General features: G+C 39.4%; 1 non-coding gene across 1 annotated transcript; it reads right to left on the bottom strand.

Moving 5' to 3' along the window:
* Positions 1-1,433: 1,433 nt before the first annotated feature.
* Positions 1,434-1,540, bottom strand: LOC123595517. The gene has a single exon (XR_006711216.1). It is a non-coding gene; the product is annotated as a U6 spliceosomal RNA (small nuclear RNA).
* Between the last annotated feature and the right edge of the window lie 23,641 nt (positions 1,541-25,181).

Raw genomic sequence — 25,181 nt, 5'->3', positions numbered from 1 at the left:
AGTGAAACGTCATGTGCTGTATCTGCCCCTCTGGGCTCTCTCACCGGATAGTCCACGACTTGACCTTCAGCCTTGGACATCTCGGACTTGGGCCATACTGAAATATTTTCAGTTTTGCAAATATAACATGCTATTTCTTCCTCCTTGTTTCATTTTCCCTCTGTTCCTTCCTTCTGGAATGCACCCTTCTACACTATACTTAGAAAACACTTACGCCTCTTGCAAGAATAAACTATAAGGCCATTGCCTCTCTAAAGCCTTTCCTGAATTCATCTATGTAGTTATTCCCTTTCACACCCATTGTCCAGGTAAAATTTTACTTGTTTTTTAATCCCAGTTTTTCTGGTCTTACATCTGCAGTAGAATGTGAAACTCTCTCTCACACTTTCCCCCCCCCTTTGGATGTTTTCCCCTTCTCCAATATCAGCACATTGAGGTCAAGGTTTCAGGAACCATTTACCTTTGTCTCTCTGATTTCTAGAGCAGTTTCTGACACATGATAGGTACTGAACAGATTTTCTAGGGATTAATAAATTCTTTATAGGAGAGGCAGAATATGTAAGACTCACTGAAAAATTTACATTTCAGTGCCAATGAAGGTCTGAGAAGCAGAATCATGTGTTAGAAAGAGTATTAAAAGTCTTAGGGTGCCTGGATGCCTCAGGGGTTAAGTGGCCGACTCTGGCTCAAGTCATGATCTCGCGGTTTGTGAGTTCGAGCCCCGCGTCGGGCTCTGTGCTGACAGATCAGAGCCTGGGGACTGCTTCGGATTCTGTGTCTCCTCCTCTCTCTGCCCCTCCCCTGCTCATGCTCTGTCTCTCTTTGTCTCTCAATAATAACTAAACTTTAAAGGAAGGAAGGAAGGAAGGAAGGAAGGAAAGAAAGAAAGAAAGAAAGAAAGAAAGAAAGAAAGAAAGAAAGAAAGAAAGAAAGAAAGAAAAGAGTATTATGATTCTTGTTGACTGGAATGTGTATATCTCCTTACTACATCCTCTACACAATTTAAGGCTTTGAAGATAGCATTCCTTTTCATCACTCGTCAGAATCAATCTTGGCAACGACCTAGTAGTGAGTATTTTTTTTTTAATTTTTTTTTCAACGTTTATTTATTTTTGGGACAGAGAGAGACAGAGCATGAACCGGGGAGGGGCAGAGAGAGAGGGAGACACAGAATGAGAAACAGGCTCCAGGCTCCGAGCCATCAGCCCAGAGCCTGATGCGGGGCTCGAACTCACGGACCGTGAGATCATGACCTGGCTGAAGTCGGACGCTTAACCGACTGTGCCACCCAGGCGCCCCCCTAGTAGTGAGTATTTTAAGCAACAAAAGCAATCATTCATGCCTAAGGTCAAACGAATGATGTGGCCCCTAGAGGTTGAGAGGAAGGGATCATTGGGTTTCCACCACATCTGGCTCACTTTACACTTTCCAAATATAACAGCTGAGGACAGTCATATTTGTGTGTCATCCTCGCAAAGGGGTGATGCTAATCTTCTCTGTGTGGTTCCAGTTTTAGGCTATATGCTGCCAAAGCGAGCATGAGAACAGTCATGTTAGCACAAAGCACCCCTGATCCTAATGACGTTTAATGATTTATTATAAATTAAATAGCATTGCATGAAAATTCTGGAAAGTCTAAAGGACAATCCTTAGTCAACATACCAATAATATAGAATTTGTATGTGAGAGGAGGAGGAATGGATTTAGATTTCTCATATTGTTATAGTCCAAAGTGAACAAGCTTCCATTAGACCTACACTTTATTGAGATGAAATCTACATAACCAAAACTTGCCGTTTTAAAGTGCAAAATTTAATGCCTTTAGTACATTCATAATGTTGATCAACTATCACCTCAATCTCGTTCCAGAAGTCTTTTATGGCCCAGAAGAGAAGAGACCTCATGCCCAGTAAGCAGTCACTCGCCCATTCTTCCCGTCTCCCAGCCTCTAGCAGCCACTAATCTGTATTCTGTCACAACCGATTTAGCTATTCTGGACATTTAGTACACATGGAGTTAACCAATCTGTGAACTTTTGTGTCTAACTTCTTTGACTTACCATAATGGGCTTTGAGGTTCATTAACACTGTAGCATGTACTTCATTCCTTTTCGTAAATGATACGCATTTGGTGTATCCATTCGACAGTTGAGAGCCGTTTGAGGTGTTTACTCATTTTGGCTATTGTGAAAATTCACCAGGAACATTCATGGGTGAATATCTGTTTGACTATCTGTTTTCAAGTCTCTGGGGTGAACAACTAAGGGTGGGACTGCTTATTCTACATGCAACTTTTGGAGGAACATTCCCACCAGCATATGTGAGGGTTCTAGTTTCTCCCTATCCTAGTTAACAACCCTTGTTACTTTCTATTATTATTATTATTATTATTATTATTATTATTGTTGTTGTCATTGTCATCATAGTGGATATGAAGTAATGTGTCAATATGGTTTTGACTGACATTTCCTTAATGACTGATGTGCTCCCCACGTGTTTATTGCCCTCTCGTATATCCTTAGGCATATTTCTACTGAAGTCCTTTGTCCACGTTTTAGTTGTGTTGTCTCTTTGTTGTTGCGTGTTAAGAATTCTTTATACATTCTAGATGCTAGACTCATCAGATACATGATTTGTAAATATTTTCTCCCATTCCACAGGTTGTCTTTTCACTTTTTTTTTTAAACCAGGTGAAGTGTGATTTTTATTTTTTTTTTTAACAATGATCAGTTGGTATATTTATGTATGCATGCAGGGCACCACATATTCATTTATGTGTGTATACGTTCATTCAGCAACATTTATTTAGCATCAACTATATGTAAGTGTTTATATAGTCTATCGAAAATGACTAGCTTTTATGAACCAAGGGTAAATACATGATAAAGTTTCACACACTATTTTTCTTTGTTGCATCGGTACAAATAGAATAAGGTAATTGCCATTATTTTTAACTGGCGATGTCTTTTCACTTAATACTGTCCTTTCATGCACAAAATTTTATAATTGTAATGAAATCCAATTTATCTATTTTGTGCTTCTGTTACTGATTCTTTGGGTGTCTTGTCTGGGAATCCATTGCAGAATCCATGGTCGTGAAAATGTACTCCTATGTTTTCTTCTAAGAGTTTTATAGTTTTAGCTCTAACATTTATGTTTTAATCCATCTTGAGTTATTTTTTGTATTTGGCCTGAGATACAATAAAACTTTATTTTTTTAAATATGTACTTATTTTTGAGACACAGAGACAGTGCTTGAGCATGGGAGGGGCAGAGAGAGAGGAGACACAGAATCCGAAGCAGGCTTCAGGCTCCGAACTGTCAGCACCGAGCCCGAGGCGGGGCTTGAACCCACAAGCTGTGAGAACTGAAGTCAGACACTTAACCAACTGAGCGCCCCTTATTCCTTTACTTTTAAAACCTGTGCTATATAAGTAACTGGTCTTCAACTCACCGAGACAATGTTCAGCTAAAAGATAGTAACTGTATTCTCACCTGCCAGTGATTAACTGCCTCATACAGAATACCCTGATTTTCATCATGTACACATAATTAAATGGCTAAATTATAGATAAATGTCAGAAGTTAACGATTTTAAATGTGTGCACGTAACATAAGCACTCTTCAAAAGTATGGTAATGCAAATAATGAATATTCATCTTAAGATTAGAAGACAGATGAGTCAATTTTACTAAAGATCTCCAAAGCTTAGAATTTGCTTTCCATATAGCAACTAAGAACCTGTTATCAAATCCCTTTTTTTTTTTTAATTTTTTTTTCAACGTTTATTTATTTTTGGGACAGAGAGAGACAGAGTATGAACGGGGGAGGGGCAGAGAGAGGGGGAGACACAGAATTGGAAACGGGCTCCAGGCTCTGAGCCATCAGCCCAGAGCCTGACGTGGGGCTCGAACTCATGGACCGCGAGATTGTGACCTGAGCTGAAGTTGGACGCTTAACCGACTGCGCCACCCAGGCGCCCCATCAAATCCCCTTTAAAAGAAAGGTAGCCCTTTAAAAGAAGGAAGTTAACCCAATATTCTCCAAGATGATTACAGTAGCTCGTCCTCTCAGACAAAATGTACAGCCTTCATAAAGAAAAGTGGCCGCAAAGTCATTATGCACACAGACCTTTGTCACAGAGATGACAACCACAAGAGCAGCCAGTAGTAGGAAAAAGCCAAGACTTCTTGGTGTGCCTGGGTGGCTCAGTCTGTTAGGCACCTGACTTAGGCTCAGGTCATGATCTCGCGGTTTGTGAGTTCGAGCCCTGCATCTGGCTCTGTCTTCTTGCCATTTTTTTACATCACAAATCACTAGAACATGTCACCCTTGCCCTTGCCTAGAGATTTTTACACATATTCGTCCTGCTACCTGCAATACTCTCCCGGAGGCTTCTTTATCTAGCGAGCATCTTTTTATCCTTTAGCTGTCTCTTAAAACATTCCTTCCTCGAGGCTATATTTATGTACTCTATACTAGAATAAACTCCCTGGCTGTGTGCTCCCATAACACTGTGTCATTTCCCTAGTATTCCGCTCACCATACGTTATTGTAATCACATATTTATTGCCTGTCTCTGCCAGTAAACTACAAGTCCCATGAGGTCAAACCCTAAAAATGTCTGGTGCACTGATTTATACCCAATTTCTAGAACACCACGCCTGGCATATGGTAGGTGTTGAGTAAACAAATAAATGAATGGTAGAGTTATATAAGTTTACTTGCATTACTTATATTTTTGTTCCTTGACTCCAAAAGAATGTCTTTTTAAAAAATTTTTTAAGTTTTTAATTTATTTTTAAAAGAGACAGAGATAGAGGCACAGAGAGACAGAGAGCAAGCAGGGGAAGGGGCAGAGAGGGAGACACAGAATCCGAAGCAGGCTCCAGGCTCTGAGCTGTCAGCATGTAGCAGGATTCTCGCACAGAGAGTCACGACACGGAGGCTTTTCTTTGCAGGAGGCAACTTTATTCGTGCCGGCAAGGCTCAGTTGGGTTCTTACCCAAAGAACTGAGCCCTGAACGCCACATGGTGTAGTTTTTTATATATTTTCTATTTCTCTGTCTCCCATATATGGTAACACAAAAACATGTAGTCTGATTAAGTGGTCTCAGGTTACAAGGTCCTGAGAGATAGCCAGGTTGCCTTGAGGGTGTTTTTTCTTCACATTCCTTAGGGAGGGGACCCTGCCACAAGCACAAAGCCCGAAGTGGGGCTCGAACTCCTGAACCAGAAGCTCATGACCTGAGCTGAAGTCAGACTCTTAACCAACTGAGCCACCCAGGTACCCCAGAAAGAATTTCTGATGAGCAATAACCTTACATGCATAATCACTAGCTGAGAGCTCAGAGTCAGGTTTTTTATTCAGCACCATTGTTACATATGATTTTGTCGTAGCAGAAGTGTTTGTTCCCCCTAAGCACTTTGTCCAATGCCTTGGAACCCAAAAATAAAAGAGCTCAAGAGAAAAGTTCACAAATGGAAAACCAAACCCATTTAAACATCTAAATTTCCACAAGGCACCCCACATGGCATGCAGAATGATCATGCCAGATAAACCCTCTCCAATTTGGGGAGGTACCTTGAAGGCTAATTAGCTTGATTTCCCCACATGGGAGTGCATACTTTCCTAGAAATGTCCTTGTTGGAAAAAGGTTCAATAGCCCACTTCCTTTCTGATCTAAAAAATAGGAATGTTTTTCTGGAGCTTCTTTTTAGATACACGAACTCAAGATTTCTAAGTAAGATTTGAGCAAAAAAAAACATTGCTCATCTCCCATTCATGTTAACTCAGTTTCGTATGACTTTGACAACCCCCCCCCCCCCCCCCCCCGAGAGCTTTCAGTTCGGGTTTGGGATGTAAGAAGGGCCTGTTTTTGCTTGGCACTTGAAAAAGCATTTTAAGTATTTATAACAATCTCCCTCACTGGGAGATTGCATACCGATACAGATAAAGAATGTATCGTAAAGTGCTTTGGGGGAAAATATTACTGTCATTGCCATTCTTTTCCTGTGTAAAAAATAAGTTTTTATTACAGCTGCAGTGTTTATCTACTGACTTCTGGATTTCCGTAAATCTAGCTGTAAACATTTTACTGTTGGTGACCATACCTGGAAAGTTTGCCACCTACTTTATTCCTTTCCTCATAAAAGTACATTTAACAAGAGCATATATTCTGATATTATTTTGCAGGCACTAAGAAGACTTTAATATAATAGCTATATTCTAATAAATGAGAGGTGAATAATATAGCCAAAGACAATATCAAATAACACTGTTACAGACAGACTTCGGATAACGTGATTTTTACCCTTTTGAAGTGTTTCATCAAGTCAAGGAATTCTCAGAAGCTGAAAGGATAGAATTAAGTCAGTGCCTTAGTGTCTGTGGCTTACCTGGTTAGAAGAAAGAGGGTATAAGATTTAGTGAAGAGGCAGAGGTAAGGAAGGAACAAGTGGATATTTTAGTCATTTGACAAAGAACGCTAAAGCGAAGTTTGAGCAATCTGGTTTTTCTACACTTAAGAATACATTGTATTTCTTTACATCCCAGGGCTTTATAGATCAGGCATAAACACGCCATCCATAAGGAAGTCACAACAGTGCTTTTTTGAGGTACCTCATAAAATTAAAAATAGAACTACCCTATGACCTAGCAATCATACTACTAAGTATTTACCCAAAGGATACAAAAATGCTGATTTGAAGGGGCACATGCACCCCACTGTTTATAGCAGCGGTATCAGCAATAGCCAAATTATGGAAAGAGCCCAATGGCCATCGACTCATGTATGGATAAGAAAGATGTGGTATATATATAGAGATAGAGATAGAGATAGAGATAGAGATAGAGATATATAGATATATATAATACTCCATTGTGTGTGTGTGTATATATATATATATATATATATACACACACATATATATGTATATATATACACACACACACACACACGCACACACACACAATGGAGTATTACTCGGCGGTCAAAAAGAATGAAATCTTGCCATTTGCAACAACATGGATGGAACTGGAGGGTATTATGCTAAGTGAAGTAAGTCAGGCAGAGAAAGACAGATATAATATGACTTCACTCATGTGTGGAATTTAAGAAACAAAAGAGATGAATATAGGGGAAGGGAAGGAAAAATAAGATAAAAACAGAGAGGGAGACAAACCGTAAGAGACTCTTAAACATAAAGAACAAACTGAGGGCTGCTGGAGGGGAGGCGGGTGGGGGGATGGGCTAGATGGGTGATGGGCATTAAGGAGGGCAGTTGGGACGAGCACTGGGTGTCCTATGGAAGTGATGCATCACTGGGTTCTACTCCTGAAACCAACACTACACTGAATGTTATACTGACTCTGCTAGCCAATCTTAATTCCCTTTCCTCAACTTTTCACACTAGACTATGGGAATCAATTTTATAGCCAACCCTATACCTAAAGTGAAATCATACAGTTATTGATTCTACAGAGATTACTGTTGTTAAAATGTATTATAGCAGATACCTATTCCCAAGCTTATACTATAGCAATATACTGTAATGCATGATGTCAAATTCTGAATGGATATATATCTTTTTTTTTTTTTTTTAATTTTTTTTTTCAACGTTTATTTATTTTTGGGACAGAGAGAGACAGAGCATGAACGGGGGAGGGGCAGAGAGAGAGGGAGACACAGAATCGGAAACAGGCTCCAGGCTCTGAGCCATCAGCCCAGAGCCTGATGCGGGGCTCGAACTCACGGACCGCGAGATCGTGACCTGGCTGAAGTCGGACGCTTAACCGACTGCGCCACCCAGGCGCCCCTGAATGGATATATATCTGAACCATTTGATCAATTTCATAATTTATCTCATTTATACTTAAGAATTTGTTCATCACCTTTCTGCATCTGAAGTTTTCATTGGCTTTCTATAAAATGGAGTTAAAGTGGCTAAAGCCTCCTAACATTACTGCCCAAGTCAGAGGTTGTGCTCAGTGTTTCCCAGGGCATGTGAGAAACACATTTTATGTGAAGATTTATCATACTGCCCAGCATAGGAAACAATCAAGAAAATGAAAATGCAACCTATCTATGCTTTGGGAAAAAATATTTACAAGGGGTAAATATCCAAAATACATTAAAAAAAAAACCCTGCTGGATAGCAAAAATAAACAAAGAAACACCCAATAAGGGGCAAAGGTCTTGAATAAACATTTCTCCAAAGAGAAAATGCAAATGGCCAATAGGTATATGAAAAGGTGCTCAGCATCAGTCATTTTCATGGAAATGCAAATCAAAACCACAATGGGATATCACCTCACACTTGTTAAGAGGGTTATCATCAATAAAAACAAGTGTTGGTGAGGGTGTAAAGAAAAGGGAAGCCTTGTACACTATTGATGGGAATATAAATTAGTACAAGCATTATGGGAAATAGTATGCAGGATGCTCAAAATACTAAAAATAGAACTACCCTATGAACCAGCAATCCTACTTCTAGGTATATGTCTGAAGAAAGTGAAATCGGTATCTGGAAGAGATATCTGTGCTCCCACGTTCATTGCAACATAATTCACAATAGTCAAAACATGGAAACAACTTAAATGTCCATTGACAGATGAAAGAAGAAAATATAGTATATACACGTAATGGAATATTATTCAGCCTTAGAAAAGAAGGAAATCCTGCCATATGCAACAACGCGGATGAAACTAGAGGGCATTGTGCTAACTGAAATAAACCGCTCACAGGACAAACACTGTATGATTCCACGTACATGAGGTACCTCCAATAGTCAAACTCATAGAAGCAGAAAGCAGAACAGCAGTTGCCAGGGGATGGGGGGAAGAGTCATTGGAGAATTGCTATTCAATGGGTATAAAGGTTCAATTGCATGGGTGGCTCAGTCAGTTAAGCATCCGACTCTTGATTTCTGCTCAAGTCATGATCTTGAGTTTTTGAGATTGAGCCCTGCATCGGGATTGCTTGGGATTCTTTCTCTCTCTCTCTCTCTCTCTCTCTCTCTCTCTCTCTCCCCCTCTATCTCCCCAAATAAATAAATAAACATTTTTAAAAAGTTTTAGTTGCACAAGATGAACAAGTTCTAGAGTTCTTCTGTACAATATAGTGACTAAAGTTAAGAAAACTGTATATACACATAAAATGTGTTAAGAGGATAGATCTCTGTGTTAAGAACTCTGTGATAGAACTCTGTGTTAAGTGTTTTTACCATCGTAAAGAGAGTAACTCACCTAAATTAACTATAAAGGAGCTGAGAGGCAAACTGCCATAGGATAGATGATCTTTTCTCTGAGATAAAGAAAGCAGTGCCATTCTCTGGATTCATACTAAAAATTTTAAATCTGTGGATGGGCAGTAGGTGGTAGAATATTCTTCCCTGTCCTATCTCATACAACTAACTCACTAGATCCCGAAGATATTAACTGGTCTGGTCTGCCTTATTTGGACCTGCCTCCTCTTACCAGTGTCCTGATTCCAACGTCTTTCTTCCTTAAGCGAAATCCCTCTAATCAAAAAGTCCACACTCAGTGTCCTGAGATGGCAAGTAAAGGAGGAAGGGTTGAGAAGGAAAAATTGTGTGTGTGCACACGGACGTGCATACACATGATCAAGGTGAGACGAGTTCTTTTTTTTTTAATATGAAATTTAGTGTCAAATTGGTTTCCATACAACACCCAGGGCTCAACCCAACAGGTGCCCTCCTCAATGCCCATCATCCACTTTCCCCTCCCTCCCCCACCCCATCAACCCTCAGTGTATTCTCAGTATTTGGGAGTCTCTTAGGGTTTGCCCCCTTCCCTCTCTGTAACTTTTTCTCCCCCTTCTCCTCCCCCTGGTCTTCTGTCGAGTTTCTCAGGATCCACATGAGTGAAAACATACGGTATCTGTCTTTCTCTGCCTGACTTATTTCACTTAGTATAACACGCTCCAGTTCCATCCATGTTGCTACAAATGGCCAGATTTCACTCTTTCTCATTGCCAAGTAGTATTCCATTGTATATATAAACCACATCTTCTTTATCCATTTGTCAGTTGATGGACATTTATGCTCTTTCCATAATTTGGCTATTGTTGAAAGTGCTGCTATAGACATTGGGGTACAAGTGCCCCTATGCATCAGCACTCCTGTATCCCTGGGGTAAATTCCTAGCAATGCTATTGCTGGGTCCTAGGGTACATCTATTTTTAATTTTTTGAGGAACCTCCACACTGTTTTCCAGAGTGGCTGCACCGGTTTGCATTCCTACCAACAGTGCAAGAGGGTTCCCATTTCTCCACATCTTCTCCAGCATCTATAGTCTCCTGATTTGTTCATTTTAGCCAGTCTGACGGGCGTGAGGTGGGATCTCAGTGTGGTTTTGATTTGTATTTCCCTGATGAGGAGCGACGTTGAGCATCTTTTCATGTGCCTGTTGGCCATCCGGATGTCTTCTTTAGAAAAGTGTCTATTCGTGTCTTCTGCCCATTTCTTCACTGGATTATTTGGGGTTTTTTGGGGTGTGGAGTTTGGTGAGTTCTTTATAGCTTTTGGATACTAGCCCTTTATCTGATATGTCATATCTTTCTCCATTCTGTTGGTTGCCTTTTAGTTTTATTGATTGTTTCCTTTGCTGTGCAGAAGCTTTATATCTTCATGAGGTCCCAATAGTTCATTTTTGCTTTTAATTCCCTTGCCTTTGGAGATGTGTCAACTAAGAAATTGCTGCAGCTGAGGTCAGAGAGGTTTTTTCCTGCTTTGTCCTCTAGGGTTTTGATGGTTTCCTGAGGTGAGACCAGTTCTTCACAAAAGAATCCTGATGATTACACAGTAAGCCTTGAAGAAATACTCAATGGCTTACTGTTGACTGTCTAACCATGTTCTGACTATTTTGTCATTTAAAGTCATTTATAATCTGCCTAGGGGCACCTGGGTGGCTTAGTCAGTTAAGCATCTGACTTCAGCTCAGGTCATGATCTCGCAGGTTTGTGAGTTTGAGCCCCACGTTGGGCTCTGTGCTGACAGCTCAGAGCCTGGAGCCTGCTTCAGATTCTGTGTCTCCCCCTCTCTCTGCCGCTCCCCTGCTCACATTCTGTCTCTCTCTCAAAAATAAACATTAAAAAATTAAAAAAAGAAAGTCATTTATAATCTGCCTCAACCAACCCTTAAGTAAGAATCCTCTTTCTCCAATTCATATAGGTTTCTCCTTCAGCCAAACTGTCGCACACATTGTACGCTCAGGGCACTAAGTTCTTTCTTGATATCTTTCCCCACCGTAACATTACCCCCTCCTCCAAGAAGCCTTTCCCAACTGCACCAGCTCCCTTTGATATGGTCATCCACTGAACTTTCTAGGTAATATCACATACATATGTCCTTAAGTTGATACATACAAGGCATGCTTTAACATTTTCTCTCCTTCTATGAATACTTCAATCTTTTTGAAAGAAAATATCACTTCATGTCCTCCTGTGCTGCTAACAATGTGTTAAACGTATAGAAGGAACTTAGTAAACACCCACTGGGCTGACGCAGTATTCTACTGCCATCGTATAGATTTTCTAGAGCTATGCCACTGCCATTTTTGTCTTACTGTAATCAGATTGCAGGTGATTATTTTGGCCAAAGTTACATTTGCAAGGTTTCTTCTATATTGGTTCTGCTGCCATGGGTATATGCCCAGCCACATTTTAATTCACAAATGAAGTCTGTTCTCACATATATATTGTCTTGCTCTTCCTCTGAAGAAAATTGAGAAACTTGATTTAACTTCACAGTACAAAAAAACCAGACCTACTCAAGTGCCAATTTCTTAATTGTTCATCCATATGGAAGTTCAAATTGAATATCATATTTTGATGAAAAGAGACAAAAGCACCTGGAGAATAATGTATCCTTAGCTGGCATGATGAAAGAGAGATGTGTAGCCTTTAACTTGCTATTAGGGCTCTGGAAAATGTAGCCATTTAGAATACCTTTATTGATTTTGTAAATGTGCTAAAGCTTTGATGCAGTACTGAATCAGCAGCTACCATGCATGAATTTTATGTCCTTATTTTCATTTCAATGAATAATTTCCATTGAGTAGTAACTAATGGAATCATAAAGAGAGGTCATTAGGCATTAGTTCAACAAATGGCACTTGACATAATAGACTTCTGAACACATTGGCAGGGCGAGTTGTTGTTTCAAATAAATACTAATATGAGTTTTTCTAGTTATCCAAAATATCTATGTATAGGCATTGAGCACCACAGCTTTAAAGAACAGGCGAGGACACGATAATGACTTCCAAATGGTATGAGAAGATGTTTCTAAAATTTATCTTCTTTTGTTTATTTTAAAGATAAATTTTGTGTTCTTTTTGTTCTCTGGAATAAATGAAGATGCAATTTCCCAATAAAGTTTCATAACAAGTTTCAGTTGCTCTATGAGGCTGAAATATATCATTAAGGAGAGATGGAACTATCAATTCTACTTATAACCATGTAACAACTTTGTTACATTTAGATGAAAATAGGGAAGGAAAGAAATTCAATCAAGGTCTTTATAGCCAATATAAAATGTATGATTAGCAAAATGGCCCAAGTAATAGACAACAAAAGCAAGCCTGCTTTGTTATAAACATTCCGATAATTCAGAAATAGCCCTATTTTGCTTTAAATTTCCACAATAGCTGGTCCTTAAATGAACAATAATTGAACCTTACTATGCCCCTGGTACTGTGACAGATGTTAAGAATACAAAAAGGCAGGGGCCCCCCGGGTGGCTCAACCAGTTGGGTGACCGACTCTGGCTCAGGTTATGATCTCACAGTTCATGGGTTCAAGCCCCACATTGGGCTCTGTGTTGTCAGCTTAAGGCCTGGAGCCGGCTTTGGATTCTGTGTCTCCCTCTCCTGCTCACTCTCTGTCTGTCTGTCTGTCTCTCTCTCAAAAAAATAAATAAACATTAAAAAAATACAAAAGGTATAAACATCTTTCCCCCACTTGAAGGAACTCATAGTCTAGCAGAAGAGAAATGTTTAAACAAAATTTGAAGTATTAAGTTGTACAGAGCAGTTCGGTTTCTGGTAATAAAGCAGATTATATAACTTTCAATCTCTCTTTCTACAGAACAACTGGAAGTGTTGGATAAGGCAGAAAGTTCCAGAATTTGCTAAGAAGTGTATCTTTAGACAGAAGATGAATGTGAAGTTTCAGAGTTTAGAATGAAGGCAGGAAGAATCATAGTGAAGCTAAAGAAACTCAGAGAGAAAGAGATCTTAAAAGCAACGAATAAAGCATATGTACTTCAAAGGGTTGTTCATTGGACTGATCGTAGACTTCTGAACACCAAGCATGGAATCCAGAACACAGAGGGTGTTATAGGCTAAGGAAAAGAAATACAGATCTATAATTTTATATTAAGCTAAACCAGTATCTAAAAACGAGGGCAAAAAAGACATATTCAGACAAACAAAAAGAATGAACACTCAGTAAAAAAGAGAAAAATAAGTCAAGGAAGATAAATCTGAAGAAACAATGTCTGCCTAAAACAAGATCAAAAGTCATAATGACAAACTTGGGAGGATATAAAAACAATATGGAACTAAAATATTGGACATAACATGAAAGAAAGGAGATCGGTGGCCTAAGTTAAATCAGCCTAAGGACCTTGTATTATTCAAAAGAGTAGAAATACTGGTTAGTATTACATTTTATTAAGTGAAGTATGCATTACAACACTGAATGGTAATGAGTAAAAAGAAAACGCAAATATATCAACCCCAAACCGGTAGTAGGAGAAAGAAGGGAAAGAAGATATGAAATGCCTGCCATTAGGTGCTTGCAGTGTGAAAACAATAATACTAATATAGCACATAACTCTAAGTAAGTCAAAGCCTTTGAAAAAAAGGTAGAATGTGAATGAGGTCTTGAAGGAAGTGTTTACCTGACATAACACAAAAAGTTGGATTAAAAAGAAATCCATAAAGGGGCGTTTGGGTGGCTCAGTCGGTTGAGAGTCCGGCTTCAGCTCAGGTCATGATCTCATGGTTTGTGGGTTCGAACCCCACATCAGGCTCTGTGCTGACAGCTCAGAGCCTGGAAACTGCTTCGGATTCTGTGTCTCCCTCTCTCTCTCTGCCTCACCCCCACTCATACTCTGTCTCGCTCGCTCTCTCAAAAATAAATAAACATTAACAAAATTTAAAAAGAAATCCATAAAGGAAGAGAGTATATTTAGAGAAGAGCTATTATGAAGGTCAATCTAAAACATTCAGGGACAGGCATGGAGGGAAGAGAGCAGTAGTTAAGGTGTCATTCCAGATGAAAATGTAAGGTCAGAGACTAAAAAGCAAAACACTTTGTTAATATAAACAAGTCATGTTTTTCCTCTAGAACAAGGATCCCCATAATATTTACTTATTTATTTATTTATTTATTTATTTATTTATTTATTTATAGCACGAGTGGGGCAGTGGCAGAGGGAGAAGGAGACAGAGGATCTGAAGCAGGCTCTGCACTGACAGCAAAGAGCCCAAAGTGGGACTTGAATCCATGAACTGCACGATCATGACCTGAGCCGGTCAGATGCTCAACCGACCGAGTCAGCCAGGTGCCCCAGGATCTCCATAATTTTTGATTACTCCTCTTACCAGAAAAAAACATTTAAGCATGAATCCTCGATAAACACATATATTTATCTATTGTAAATTATTCATGTTCTATTCTACTAAACATTATGTACATTGAAATTTGACAAGAATAGAAATTAAAAAGAAAGAAGAAAGTGAAATAATGACATAAATTATTATTATCATCATTGACACAATTATTACTACCATTTTAATGTTATGGATGTTTAGTTTTTTTTTTTTTTTAATAACCTGGTAATCATTGTGACTTTATACGATTATCCTACTATCTCAAGGCACAACAAACACCTAAGTCAAGGTCATTGTTTTTAACAGCAGATATAAACCATGCTTAAAATATTCTTGATAATATAAAACTTTTTTAGCTGACTTTCTTTTCATGTTTGATTATGCCATCATTTTTTGATATGCTTAATATTGTTTATCTGCATTATGACATATTTTTATTACTTAGTATGGCTGACATGCCATGTTCTGCTTGTTTACTGAAGTTTTAAATCCAAGAATTTTCCAAGAATGTTAAGATGCTTTCCATTTTGTAAAGTAGAATTGATTCAAAACTAGGTTATAATATCCATAAATCCACTTAACTAGGCACATGAAAACAGTAACACATCATGATATGCTAAAAGCAACAAAGGACTAAGGGCACTACAGTCAACTTTAAATGAATTGTAACATTCATAAAACACTATAGAGCAGTGAAAATTAATAGAATTACGGATATCATCTTGTATGAAATGCAAAAATATAATATTAAGCAAAACGATTTGCAACATGTGTACATAATCTATATATACATTAAAAGAACAATATATATTATTCATGGATACATAGATACGTAATAAAACATAAAGAAATACATAGAATGATAAACATCCAATTTCTCCTCCGGGAGAAAATGAGGGAGAGGCCACCAAAGAGAGAACAGAGGATATTTCAAATGTTTTCGTAATGTTTTATGGCTTAAGCTCAATATTAAATATCCTGGTGTACATTGTATCACTTTTTATACATTTTTAAAATGTTTTAAATATTTTTTGAAAATTTCTTTAAAAAAAAAAAAAAAGTAAAAGGAGGAGGTAAAAAAGACTGACGGAGTTCCAAAAGGTAGTCAGATACATAAGAGAGAGACAGAGGTTTTACAGAATCAAAAACAAAAAATTTCAGATCTAAGGGTCAATAATGTCAAATAACAGAGATAATGGCAATGAAGTCACCAAAATTAAGAATTGGGAAATCACTTCAGCGGAGTGTTGGCAATGGAAACCCAATGACAACAGGTCAAAGAATGAATAGGGGGCAAAGTACACACTGTACTAATAAGGACTTCCCCCTTACAGATCTAGAAATGTTGTGTGAGTGATCACAAAATAAATTTACATACTAGTGGAGCTCAAAAAGAGAAAGGGAAATTCCCAGGTGGCAGAAAGAAGCGAAGTTTTACGATAATGAGCTATGGTCTTAGTAACACAGAGGGTCTCAAGGCACAGATATACATCCTGATAGTTAGGAAATCACGTTTTAATGTCTACACATGGGCCTCTTAAGATAAAGATTTTTGAGCAAAACTACCAAATAAAGCTGGTACAGGGAAAAGGGAGCCTCTACTCATTTGTACATGGAAGTAACAAGGTAATCTATTTATAGAGGAAACTTTGGGACTTAAAAAAAAAACACCTGTGAGAAATCAAAATGCCAGTTGTGAATGATGGATAGTCTGAATTTAAAAATAAGTATGCTGCATAGGAAATCCAAAGCAGGGAAATTAATACAAATTTTGTTCCAAGATCGGTGATATTCTGGAGACACCTATAAAATACACATGTAAGTCTTCTTTCTAAGAACTTTGCTAAATTTCAGATCATGTGGGTGTCAACAATGAAAGCAAATTTCCAATAGCTCACAATAAAAATGGAAACACATGAAAAGAATGGCCCACTTTGATGGACTCAGAAAACAGGAGAATTGATTCTAAATATATTGAGGAAATAGAACATAGATAAATTGTGAACTAAATATAGTTAAAAGATAAAAGAGAGAGAAACATACAAACTATGAAAAAGAAAGAACATACAACAAGAAAAGGAAAAGAACAGATAGATTGGTAACATACGAAGAGAATTTTTAGAAATTAAAAATATTGTCATCATAATGAAAAAGCCAATAGACAGGTAAGTGACAAATTAGACAAAGTTAAGGAGAAATTTAAAAACTGGAAAATAATTTGGGGAAAAAAAGTACCGAAATGTAGTATTGAGAAGTAGAAAGATAAAAAATTGAAAGAGAATTTTTTTAATGTTCATTTTTTATTTTGGAGAGAGAGACAGAGACAGCGTGAGTGGTGGAGAGGAGCAGAGAGAGAGGGAGACACAGAATCCACAGAAGGCTCCAGGCTCTGAGCTGTCAGCAAAGAACCTGCCGCAGAGCTCGAATTCACCAACTGTGAGATCATAACTGAAGCCAAGTTAGACACTTAACTGACTAGCTAGCCAGGCACCCCTGAAAGAGAATTTAAAATACATGGAATATGGAATGAAAACACAATATTTTTATTAGGAGTTCCAGAAGGAAAAAAAAAAAGTAGGAAACGAAATTGGGAAAGAGATGATACCAAAATGTCAGTGACTAGAAGTTTCCAAAACTTATTAAGAAAAATGAAACCTCAGATTGAAGTATGCCAGCTTCCAAGCAGGGTTCCACTGCTACTAAATAATAATAACAACAACAACAGTAACGATCATTATTAAGTGAAATACAGTGAAACTTCAGAAAACTAAATCAAAGGAGAAAAAAAAAAACCATAAATAGGGAGGGAGGACAGATTACCTAGGAAGGATTGATACCTAGAACGACAACATAGTTTTTGGGCAGCAACAGAAAGCTGAAGGACAGTAACTGTCAGCCTTAAATGCCACAATCAGCTAAACTACCATTCAAAAGTGAAACAGACACTTGAAAACAAAGACTTAGCTTACCACTTATGAATCCTTGCAGAAAGAGCTATCAGAGACATACTTTAGCAAAAAGGGAAACTGAACCTACAAGGAGAGCCTGAGGTGCAATAATACAAATATATAAAACGTCTTGGGGCGCCTGGGTGGCACAGTCGGTTAGGCGTCCGACTTCAGCCAGGTCACGATCTCGCCGTCAGTGAGTTCGAGCCCCGCGTCAGGCTCTGGGCTGATGGCTCAGAGCCTGGAGCCTGTTTCCGATTCTGTGTCTCCCTCTCTCTCTGCCCCTCCCCTGTTCATGCTCTGTCTCTCTCTGTCCCAAAAATAAATAAACGTCGGAAAAAAAAAAATTAAAAAAAAACAAAAAAAAAAAACGTCTTGACAAGAAACCATCTAGGAATGCAGACGAATTTCCTTTAATTATTAAACAATAAAAAATAATCAAATTAACCTAGTACCTTCATAAAAACAGAGAACACTTCTAAATAAGTCGTGTGCCAAAGTACAAACCATAAAAATGTTCAAAATACTTAGGGGCACCTGGGTGGCTTAGCTGGTTGAGTGTCCGACTTAGGCTCAGGTCATGATCTATCTCACGGTTCATGAGTTCAAGTCCCACACGGGGCTTTCTGCTATCAGCGCAGGGCCTGCTTTGGATCCTCTGTCCCCCTCTCTCTCTGGCCCTCCCCCACTTATGCTCTCTCAAAAATAAACAAACATTTAAAAAATATATATTCATATCTGAATTTCATTAAAAATGAAATGGAAAAATATGGAGGTGCAGCTATGGCTATAATTAGAATGAAATAGGGGCGCCTGGGTGGCTCAGTCGGTTAGGCGGCCGAGTTCGGCTCAGGGCATGATCTCGCGGTCCGTGAGTTCGAGCCCCGAGTCGGGCTCTGTGCTGACAGCTCAGAGCCTGGAGCCTGTTTCCGATTCTGTGTCTCCCTCTCTCTGACCCTCCCCTGTTCATGCTCTGTCTCTCCCTGTCTCAAAAATAAATAAAACGTTAAAAAAAAATTAAAAAAAGAATGAAAGATACATAGCTTTATTTGCATGTGTCAGGAAAAAAAATTTAAGTTTACAAAATTAATGAGATCTAAAATTTTATTTTACATATGTGTATGTATGTAAGTAATATATTTATTAGTTTTATTGTTTTGAGTCTTCTACAAATGTAGAAGTCTTAGTGAATGTAGCACAGACGATCAAATAATGATTTTAAAAATCAGGAGAATATGGTAGGTATGTATATTAACCATGGTTTTTAGTTTCTGTATCTGACAGTTTGTCATCATAGGGCCTTGCTGAGTGGAGAGGAAGTACCTTTCCCTGAGGGAGCAGATTCCTATGGTAGCAACCACACAGTTAACATGGCTTTCATAGAGAAACAAGGGGGCGCCTGGGTGGCGCAGTCGGTTAAGCGTCCGACTTCAGCCAGGTCACGATCTCGCGGTCCGTGAGTTCGAGCCCCGCGTCGGGCTCTGGGCTGATGGCTCAGAGCCTGGAGCCCGTTTCCGATTCTGTGTCTCCCGCTCTCTCTGCCCCTCCCCCGTTCATGCTCTGTCTCTCCCTGTCTCAAAAATAAATTAAAAAACGTTAAAAAAAATTTTTTAAAAAAAGAAACAAACCAATCCAGAGCCCAAAGCCCATCCCCCACCGCACCAAATGTCTCCTTTATCATGTGGGAGCACTTGTGGGACACAAACCTCCTGCCCTACTCAATCTGGGCTCAGGTATGAGACAACTAGGGCAGCTCCTACATCCCTAAGCACACTGAAAGTACTCAAACCATCCAATCCTAAATCTGGTCAGCCCACTTACAGTGTCTTGCCCATTCCTTCCCAAGAAAACCACCATAAAGGTTTTCCCACAATTCTCCTCACTGTCTCTCTCTGCCCATGACCCACCCCAGGGTTCTCTCTTGTGACCCTGTGGAGCATGGCATGCTGCCTTCCTCTTGGGAACTGTGAGTAATAAACTGTATTTTCAATGGGCCCCACCATACCTGGATGGAACTTGGGTACATTTTCATGTTTATTTATTTTTGAAGGAGAGAGAGAGAGACAGGGTGTGAGTGGTGGGGGGTGGGGGGGTGGCGCAGAGAGAGAGGGAGACACAGAATCGGAAGCAGGCTCCAGGCTCCAAGCTGTCAGCACGGAGCCCGACGCGGGGCTCGATCCCACAAACCACGAGATCATGACCTGAGCCGAAGTCAGACGCTCAACTGATTGAGCCACCCAGGCGCCCTGAATCTTGGGTACATTTTAAACAGGATAGAGGGAGTGACATCACCAAGATGGTGCCGTAGAAGACCCTAGCCTCTCTTCCCCCACAAAGCGCAGCAATAAGAGAGCTATCCACGAATAAAAACAGCTCTGGGAGAACTCAGGAGGACTCTTCAGCAAAAACAGTGGAACAAAATAGCTGAGAACAACCGCACAAAATGGGAATGAAGAATCATGTGATTTGGCCCACATCACCTCATCTCCTAGACCCACACTGTTCACCGCGAAGAGGGAACTGCGAGGTAGGTCTTTCCCTAAACAACAACAAAAAAAAGAACAGGGTGAGAGACCAGCTTCGCCAGTATTTTGGGGCATGACACAAATGGCCTGCTTTGGCTTCACCCCACCCAGCAACTGACAAAGCGGACACACACAGCAGGGCTAGGACCAAGGAAGAGGAGAAGGGGTTCCCAATATCACCAGGCAGCAAGAGCAAGGGCAGTTCCCGGTGAGCCGCTCTGCGGAAGGCTCCAGCAACTTTCTCCACTAAAGAAACCAAAGGCCAGCGCATTGTCAGGAACCACCTACGCATTTCCCCACTTTTCACCCCACGGGTATTCACATTCCCAGACACCAGCCGCCTAGGTCCCTCCCGGCCTCCTCCCACCCTGTTCCTTCCAGAGCCCAGCATCCGACCAAGGCCTTTGCAGTTGCCTGAGTACAAGATGCCAGCCTAGACCCCCCGGTCTACACCACTGGGGCTCGCCTGCAGCTAACCCCACCGCGGTGCACCGGCACGCTCCTGGTCTGACCCCCGTCACCAGCTTCCACAGCAGCATGCGCGCCCGTTTGCAGACTGTAGCCACAGCAGTGCACGCTGACAGCCATGCACCTACACCCTGCCACCCCAAATCTCGTCACTAGCCTCCATTGCTGTGCACATGCCCGAGGCAAGACCTTGCAGCTGCGGGAGTGCGCGTCCAAAGCCAGGGCCCCAGAACTAACAGGGTAGCCAAGTTGGCTCTGGCCCCTGCTATGCCTTGTATGTGTCTGCAACCCGCCTCTGCCATGGCACAGGCACCTGCAGCTGGCCTCACAGCCAAGTGTGTGCACATGACTGGCTCTGTCCACCATGGTGACCTGCCCTGCCCGTAGCTGCCGGACCTAGCTGTTAAGGACCCTGGTGGACATTGTAGCCACTGGAATCCCTGGAGTGCTTGCCAAAGACCATGTAATAGTCAGTGCCGTGAACCTCAGCAGCCTGAGTCAATGAGACATCACATTCCCCGGAGCCAGAGCCAGCCGCCGTATACCCCTGAACTTTGCATCCTGAACTTGTAGACCTGGGGTCAAACCACAGTCTAGAATGCCCCCACCTGCAGGTGAAGGTCTTCCTCACTGAAGGCAGTCCGTAAAGTTTTGAAGAAGTCACTGCTTCTTCAAAGGCACAGATACCTATTCAAGCCTACAGAAATCACAAGGAATCAGAAAAACAATGCCATCACAGGAACACGGTAAACTTCCAGTAACTGACCCCTCAAAGTGGAGATACATGAATTGCCCAATAGAGAATTCAAAATAATTGTTCTAAATATACTCAGAGATCTAGAAGAGAACACAAACCATTTAATGAAATCAGGAATCCAACACAAAAACAAAGTGAGAAGTCCAACAAAGAGACACAAAACATGATAAAGCACGGAGGAGAAATTTTGTTGCTGAAGAAATGATTGAACTGAAAATTTCAATAGAGAACTATAAATTATACATGAAACGGGATACAGTAAAACCCATGCCACAGCAACACAAAATATTGCCATATAAGGATACTACAAAAAAAGAAACTACAGACAAGTGTCTCTGATGATCATACATACAAAAGTCGTCAACAAAACACTAGCAAACTGAATTCAACAGCGCATTAAAAGGATCACAGTCTATGATCAAGTGGGATTTATCCCTGGGATTCAAAGATAGTTTCAGTATATACCGATCAATAAATATGATATACCACATTAACAGAATGAAAGACAAAATCATATGATCATCTCAATATATGCAGAAAAAGCGTTTGACAAAAATCAACATAATAAAAATATCATGATAAAAATTCTCAACAAATGTGGTATAGAAGGAGCACACCTGAACATAATAAAGGCCATAGGTAACAAATCTATATCTCATATCATATTCAATGGTGAAAGGTTAAAAGCTTTTTCTTTAATTTCATAGTACTAGAAGTCCAGGCCAGAGAAATTAGGCAAGAAAAATAAACGGAAGGCATCCAATTCAGAAAGGACGAAGTAAAATTGCCTTTATCTGCTGATGTCATGATCTCATATATAGAAAATTCTAGTCTCCACCAAAAGACTTAGAACTAACAAATAAATTCAATAAAGTATCAGGATACAAAATAAATACACAAAAACTAGTTGTTTTTCTATCTTCTAATAATAAGCCACCTGAAAATGAAATGAAGAAAATAATCCCACTTGCAATAGCATCAAAAATGATAACATACTTTGAAATGAATTTATCCCAGGAAATGAAAGATCTATACACCAAAAACCATAAGACATTTATGAAAGGAATTTAAGAAGATGCAGCTAAGTTGAAAGATATTGCGTGGATCAGAAGAGTTTATATTGTTAAAATGTCACTACTACCCAAAGCCTTCTATAGATTCAATGCAATCTCTATCAAAATTCCGATGGCATTTTTCACAGAAATAGAAAAAAAATACTAAAATTCATAAGGAAGTACAAAAGACCTCAAATAAACAAAGAAATCTTGAGAAAAAACAAAGCTGGAGGCATTACACTTCCTGATTTCAAACCATATTACAAAGTAGTAGTAATCAAAACAGTATGGTACTGGCATGAAAACAGTCATGTAAACCAAAGGAACAGTGAATCAACAGCCCAGAAATAAACCCATGTATACATGGTCAACTAATATTTGAAAGGAGAGCCAAAAGTGATCAGTAAAGAATGGATAGTCTCATCCATAAAAAATGTCGAGGAGTGCCTAGGTGGCTCAGTAGGTTAAGCATCCAACACTGACTTTTGACTCAGATCATGATCTCACGGTTCATGACTTTAAGCCCGGTGTGAGGCCTTGCACTGACAGTGTGGAGCCTGCTTAGGATTCTCTCTCTCCCCTCTCTCTCTGCCCCTCCCCCACTCATGCTCGCTTTCTCTCAAAATAATTTTTTTTAAAAAAAAGCTCCTCAAAAATTAAAAATAGAACTACCATATGACTCAGCAATTCCACTTCTAGGTATGTGTCCAAAGGAAATCACTATCTCAAAGAGGTATCTGCACTCCCATAGTCACTGCAGCACTGTTCACAATAGCTAAGACATAAAAACATCTTAAGAGTCCGTTGATGGATGAATGGATCAAAAATACATGGTGTACACACACATACACACACACACACACACACACACACAGGAATATTATTCAGCCATAGAAGAGAAGGAAATCCTGCTATCTGCAACAGTGTGGATGGACATTGAAGGCATTATATGGAATGAAATAAGTAAGACAAATAATGTCTGACCTCACATGTGGAATCTATAAACATTAAACTCATAGAAACAGACAACAGAATGTTGGTGGTTAGGAACTGAGGGGTAGGGCGAATGGGGAGGTGTTGGTTAAAGGTGCAAACACTCAGTTATATGATATTCTGGGAATCTAAGGAACAGCACGGTGGCTATTAATATAGTGATACAGGTTAATAATACCATATTGTATACTTGAATGTTGCTATGAGAGTAACATTTCAATGTTGTCACCATATCAATAACAATAAAAGTGGTAATTATATGAGGCGAAGGATATGTTAACTAACCTTATTTTGATAAACACTTCACAATACATACTTGTATCAAATCATCACATCGTATACCTTCAATTTACATAATATGTCAAGTATATCTCAATAAATCTGGGGAAAAAAGAATATATAAATCTATATCTTTGTCTAAATGTTTGAAATATTTCCTAATAATTACTTAGTGAGTTATGAAGGATAAAAACAGGATAGAACTTTTCTTTTAGCATTATTGGTTATTTCTATTTATTTGTTTGGACAGCATATCCACAGATGATGATTTTATTTTTTCATGCCTCATAATTCATATATGCATTTCAAGTACTCTCATAGATATGATACATATTATATAATATACATATCTGAGTATATGTGAATAGATCAAATATTACAAAAATGTAATATTGGGGAGCTAATCATTCAACTTAATTTTTCAAAAAATAATAACCACAAAGGATAAGTAAATAATAACAAGTAAAGCCAAAATTAATGCAATGGAAAGATAAAGAAATCAGAGGGCATGAGCAAAACCAAAAGCTGCTCCATTGGAATAAACTCTTAACTTAGACAAACCTCTGGCAAAACTGCTCACAAATTAAAGAAAGAAGGCAAAATAAGCATGTCATTCAAAAGTAAGAGAAGAACATACTAGAAGATATTACAAATGTATAAGTCATATAAGAATACTCATCACAACTTCTACACAAGGTATAAGGCACACAGTGTTTCAGGTAAACCCACCAAACTAGTGAACAATTCTTTTTTTTTTTTTTAATTTTTTTTTCAACGTTTATTTATTTTTGGGACAGAGAGAGACAGAGCATGAACGGGGGAGGGGCAGAGAGAGAGGGAGACACAGAATCGGAAACAGGCTCCAGGCTCTGAGCCATCAGCCCAGAGCCCGACGCGGGGCTCGAACTCACGGACCGCGAGATCGTGACCTGGCTGAAGTCGGACGCTTAACCGACTGCGCCACCCAGGCGCCCCTAGTGAACAATTCTTATATTAATCACTGTGTTCCAGATAATAGAATAGGAGGGATATCTATGCAAAACACTAGCCTTGATTTCTACCTGAAGGTACTTAAATAAATAGGTTAGATGAATGGATGGGTGGATGGATGAGTAGATGGATATAATTAAGTAGAATTCATGCAGAGATGCAGAAAATGTGCTTGATAACATTCTGTATTAACTCTTGCCAATACAGGTATGCAAATCAGAAATCCATGGAGACTTTCTCTAACTAGATGAAATGTATCTAACAAAACATACTGTAAACCTCATACTTCAGCACAGTCATTCTAACTCCAGATACTGTGAGAAGGAATTCTAGAGTCCTGACATAGGATATGTATGTTGGTGCACTGTTTCGGAGATAAATCGGAAAACATCCCATAAAGCCGAACATGTGACTATCCTACTACCCCAGCAATTTCATTTCTATTTATACTCCCGAGAGTAACTTTTGCACGTGGGTACATGAAGAAAACATGCATAAGGCTGTTCATTGCCATGCTGATTGCATT

Source organism: Leopardus geoffroyi, chromosome X (assembly GCF_018350155.1).
Source record: "Leopardus geoffroyi isolate Oge1 chromosome X, O.geoffroyi_Oge1_pat1.0, whole genome shotgun sequence".
Taxonomy (NCBI): Eukaryota; Metazoa; Chordata; class Mammalia; order Carnivora; family Felidae; genus Leopardus; species Leopardus geoffroyi.
This window is presented reverse-complemented; position numbering and strand designations above follow the sequence as displayed.